Genomic DNA, 6,000 nt, shown 5'->3' on the forward strand with positions numbered 1-6,000 from the left:
AGAATTGTTATATCTTCTTGGAGAATTAAATCCCTCATTGTTATATAATGCCCCTCTTTATCCCTGATAATTTTATTTTTTCTGAAGTCTGCTTTCTCTGAAATTAAGATAGCTACTACAATTTTCTTTTGATTGGAGTTAGCATAGAAGAGCCCTCTCTATCTCTTCATTGTGACATATCCGAACTTTTATAATTCAAGTGGGTTTCTTATAGACAACTTAATAGTTGGGCCTTGTTTCTTTATCCAGTCTGACCATCTCTGTCTGTTAGTTGGTGACTTAGACCATTCACATTTAAATTTATTACCGATATAGTTGGAGCGCCATCCATTGTGTTTGTAACTGTCTTCTCTTTATTATACTTGTTCTGTTGTTCCTCTTCTTTTCCTGCCTTCTCTGCTTTTAATTGAGCATTTCGTACAATTCCATTTTATCTTCTCTCGGTTTGAATATGATGATTATTTTTATTATATGGGACAGTAACCAAATATACACTTTGCTCCAGAGAGAAACATTATCTCTGTTCTCCAAGGGTATTTGTTGTTTTAACATCCTTGAAAAGATAACCTGAAATAATGTGGTTGTGTAGAATTGTAAGAGATTCATGGAGAACTGTCTCCCAACTGATGTATAAAACGTCGGGCAAATGGCACTGGAAATTGGGTTTAAAACAGTGGTCCTCAGCCTTGGCTGTCCATTAGCATCACCTGAGCAGATCTTTACAAAACCAATGCCCAGAGATTCTGTTTCAATGAATCTGGGATGGAACCCAAGCATCAATAGTTTGCAAAAGCCCCCAGGTGATTCTAATGTATAGCCAGGGTGGAGAAGCTGTCTAAAAGATAATGAAGTGAGGTGTAATTAGTAATATATGTATTTTAGCTCAGCACGTCCCAAACTTTGCTGAGCATGTGAATTACCTAGAAATCTTTTTCAATGCATATTCTGCTTTAGTTGGTCTGGAGTGAGGCTGGAGATTCTGTTTCTGACAAGCCCCTGGGTACAGCCTGATGTCGTCATCCAACTTTGAGTAGAAAGATTTGGGCTCACCGGGAATACACTCCACCGCTAGACATCATACTTTAGGCTTCATAAACATACGTGTTCAGGAATTTATCATGGATGAAAGGAGAAGGCAGCCTGACTCTGGAAGCTGGGTCTTGCAATAAGACTGAAGCTCATCCTTTCCTGGGACCCTAAGTGTTGAGATCATGAGAAATCCGAGAGATACTTCAGGGTGTTGAAAAACAGAGATTTAGTACCCAGGGCCATTAAGTCCTATGCAACAACTTTATTCTGAGTCTTACATGGCTCAAGTAGCAGTTGAGCAGTTGATGATGGTAGCACTTGGGGAAGGGTCCACAAATATGAATCCAAGTGTCAAAGAAAAAAAAGGTAAAATCCTGATTTTGCTGGAGCAGAAGCTCTATTGGGTTTGAGCATCTCAGGAAAACATCTATCAACTTATTATTTCTCCTTCTATTGAGAATAAGGGAAATCATCTCTGGACCACCTTCTCCCAATCACTTGGCTTCATTCCAAAAGGTCATGAGACTGTTGGCCTCCAAGACCGCAGAGCTGGCACCTGTAGCCTCCCATCACCCTGTAGCTCTGGCAGGAGTGGAAAGAGAACACCCTTTTCCAGGGCCAGTTCTATTCACTGCCAAGTCTTCCCCAGCCCAGCAATTTGTCCACTTTCCAGCTTGAACAAATATCTTTCTGGCTACATGATTTCTGTATTTGTTTTCCAGAGTAACCGGAAGGTTCCTAGACCTCTTGCCAGGCACCAGGAAGCCTGAAGGACACAGAGAAACATGTCTCTTAAATATTGATCCTATTGATGGCCCTGGAGCAGCAGGAAGAGAGGGAGGGAGGAAAATCTGATGCCTTCTTCTTTGACATGCCTCCTTAACAAGTTCATATCTGTCCACCACCAGCTGCCTCTGGAAGCGTTTTAGAAATACCATTTCACAATGATGAGGTAGGTCATAGTGCCTTTCCCGCCGTGCCTGGCCTCTCTGAACTTTCTAATACTGATTTGCTGAAATTGGAGAGAAGGTCTTTGCTTTCCATGACCTCTGTGTTTCTCACGTCCATCAGGAAACAACAATTCCAGGGCAAGGGACTCAGAACTGAGGAAGGAGACCGTCTCAGCCAGTGGAAAGAAGACACTGGGCTTCTTTTGGATCAGACATCGCCACAGCCACTCATTCAATGCCTGCATGATGCACTATTATGTGCTTATGTGTTGGGGATCCAAAATAAATAAAACTTTGGCCCTGCCCTTGAGTGAATTACAAGCCCCGAATCTGGCTTACTAGTTTTCTAAGGTTAGGCCAAGGTGTTTAAATACTCAAACAGAGCACATCTGTTTGCTTGTTGAGAGAAGTGGACGTTTTGTCATCTAAAGATTCGAGAGGCTAATAGTTAAAGATGGGAGTTTGTGGTTTTATGGGTTGTCTAATCCCTATGAAGGGCATAAAGTCCGTAAAGGGTAGAAGCAGTGTCTTTGGTCTATTTGGGATGTTTCACAATAATTAAAAGATTATCTCAAATTATCCCTGGATGCAAATCTCCCCATCTGAACAATGCCCCACTATTGATGGTCAGCATCGGCCAGCAGTGGCAGCTGGAAGGCGACCTGGCTCCTGTTTTCTCCCTAAATTCCCAAAACCAAAGCTCAAAGGTTTCAGGAGCCAGGAGGATGCCGCGGAGATGAAACCAGAGGGGCTAGAGGAACTGTGTCCATTTCAAAGGCATTCAAATTAAAAATCAAAGTCAGCAAAACGGTGGCCTCTGGCCTTTTGCTTTAGCAGCAACAATCTGCAGAGCTGATCTTGAGAATTTGCTTCACCATTTCCATCTGTGTACGTTCGGGCACATTATTACCTCTCTTCCTTAAGACTTCGATTCCTCATCAGTTCGATAGGGATAATAATACTCATCCTGTACATATCATCAGGTGATTGAGATAATTTAATTATCCAATATCTATAAAAGCATTTTAAACTATAAATCATTACAAAAATGCATGCAATTTAACTGATATCAAGTCTTCCTTATCTCTGAAGGTGTAATTTATACTCTGTCTCTCTTAGAATTCAGGGACATACATTCCAATCTACTTTCCAGAAATCCCTTGATGATACTTGTTGGAAAAAGTACTCTTTTCCTGCTGCCCTAACTTGTTGAGGGTACAGCTTATGCAACTGTTAACTTGCTGCCCTGCAGCAAATCAAATCAACAAATATTTACTAGCTGCTGAGCTTGGCCTTGTAGGAGCTACAGAAAATGATGAGATTCACTTTCTGCGTTAAAGGAGCAAATTGCCCAGCTGCAGCACAGTACCCATATATTCTAGAAGAGGAAAAAACTGCCTGTGTTCTCTGGATGCCCCCAATACACCTGGAGCCTTACTTCAAATACAAGAAACAGCTGGTGTTCATGATTTAAGGCTTAATACAAATAGAGAGAATTTCTTTTACAAGCTGTCTGGTTTGGCAAAATTCCAGAATTCATCAAACAGAAAGATAAGGAGGATGATGATAAAAAAGATTCTTCATAGTTGGCCTTCATATAGTGACATAAAAGAAGTGTGATCTACATAGGACATTCCAGAGCCGGAACATACCCTCAACTTCGCACAAAAATAGAGCAGGGCCTTCCCAGCACCTGTAAATATCAAAGGCGACCCCACATACCTGACTCGGCTGTGCTTGGAAGCCGAACCTGTGAAGGTTTCAGGCAGGCAATGATTCTTTGTGTTACCAAAAAATCATTGGATGATTCTTTGATTCATTGGATGATAAGGCATGGTCTTTAGAAGATAACGTGGGAGGGCTCCCAGAGAAAGAACCTCAATATTCCCAAACCCAAATACTAAAAACGACTTAACATCCAACTAGTGATTTTCTGTGAACTATTAAGATCTTTGTCATTAAGTCTCATGAAAAGTCTAAAGAAGCCTTCCAGTTAGGGAAAATGCCACAGATCTGCTCCGTAAATGTCTTTTCACCACTTGGTGAGAATAATAATTCCAGCTAACACATACTGTTATTTTTTTTTTTTTTTACTGCCAGGTATGGGGCTGAGCACAATAGCTTGTTGAATTCTCTTAAGAAGCCACTGTAAATAATATCATTATTCTCATCTTAAAGATGAGGAAACCAGGGCTCCCAGAGGTTCCATCACGGCCCAAGGTCATATGGATAAGTGAAGGAGTTGGGTTATTCCACTTCTCTCCGTCTGTAACCCAGAAGACAGAAGTGGATGGGGTCTGCCTTTCAGTAGGCTAGCAGTTCGATGAATGGTTTCAGTTTTAAGTAGGCAGCACTCTCATCCATAGCCATGGACTGTATCCTTCACTCTGTGAGCTACTTCACAAAGATCTTTTGGTCCCCAACAGGACTGGGTGTAAGGCCTGGAGATGGCTCAGAAACCCCCTCTTCAATACTGAAAAAAAAAAAAACTCAAATACTTTTTTCCATTAACAGCGCTCACTGGTGTCTTTAATAGTGGAAAATTCCGTGGAGACTGATTTCGTACAAAAGCCTTTTGAACTTTAATGTGTTTCAGAAATTTAAGTCATGTCCATGAATGTTTATGGCTCAGGTTTTCTCTTTTTCAGTGGGGTCTTCACTTAGAAAACAGAACATATTAATTATTTGTCTTGGGCAAGAAACAAACGTATTGCTCTTGAAATTTTCCACCCGTAAAATGTGGATAACATCTAGCCTACCTTTTTCACGTGGTTTTGGGGAATATAAAAAGAATACAAAGAAGAAAGTTATAAACAACTGTATAATGCAAACCCAAATGCCATCTTTTCTAACTTTCCCAATCTAGAGGTCCCCATTCTCCCTACAGCTGCCAGTGTGTCTTTTATTTAAAGCGGTTCTCATTACCTAAATTAAATTTTTAAATTTAATTATTTACTTGAGAATTTCCTGTATCTCCAACTACAATGAAATTCCATGCAAGAATGGATTCTCTCTCTCTTTTTTTTTTTTTTTTTGGTCACTGCATTGCCAAGCATCTAAATCTGTCCCTGGCAGACTAGACGATTAATGCAGGTTGAATAGTAACACCTTTTTGTGTTAAAATCTGTATCTTTATACACATTTTTAAAATTGGAATTCAAGTCCGTAGAAACAGATGAATCACAATCCTTGATTAATGGCATGCTCATCCAACGCCATCCATGCATGGCCCTCTTCTATTATTTATTTAGCTATTTAATTAGTTTTTTTTTTTTTATCATGTAATAAATACCTGAGAAAACAGAACCTGAAACAAAATCTAGGGTCCTTCATCTAACCATAGGGCCGACCCCTTCTAGTCCTTATGTGAGATCACCATCGTTCCGAATCCCAGGTTCTTTGTTTCTTATTGTCTCAAATCCATTTCCCTAGAAGCGGAGCCTGAGATGATGGGAGTCTTGTGTAGGTCATTTATTAAAGAAAGGGAGTTCAGAAGAAGGGAAGCAAGGCGGGGCAGGGGAAAAGTGAGGCAAAGGTATAGAATCAGTTGGAGGCTAGATTCAGAGCTCTGGGGAACGCACTGCACTACAGCGTTGCCCTGCCTTGAGGCAACAGACTAACTCCTTGTACCCCCGAGGCAGTCAGTCGCTGGCTGACATTGGAGAGGTGATATAGGGAAAGCAGGTGCCCGGCCTCCTGGGCGAGGCACCCCCATTTAGCTAAGGGCAATTCTCTGGAGAAAAAGGAGCCTTGAGCTGTTAGCAGCTGATACCCAAAGCAGCGTGGGATCAGTGCCCTGGACCAGGAAAAGGGAGGTCTGGCATTTCTTCTACGTCTTGCTTCCTTTTTCGTACAGTTTGATCAAAATTTGTATGTATTCCTTGAAAGTATGTATATATTTTTTTCGGTTATTTGGAACTTTCTAGAAAAGAAATCATACAAATTTTGTTTTGACTGTTGTATAATATTTCAGTATATGAAAATACCATAGTTTATTGACCCATTCTCTCACTGGTGGACT

Source organism: Pteropus medius, unplaced genomic scaffold (genome assembly GCF_902729225.1).
Source record: "Pteropus medius unplaced genomic scaffold, Ma_sr-lr_union100, whole genome shotgun sequence".
NCBI lineage: Eukaryota > Metazoa > Chordata > Mammalia > Chiroptera > Pteropodidae > Pteropus > Pteropus medius.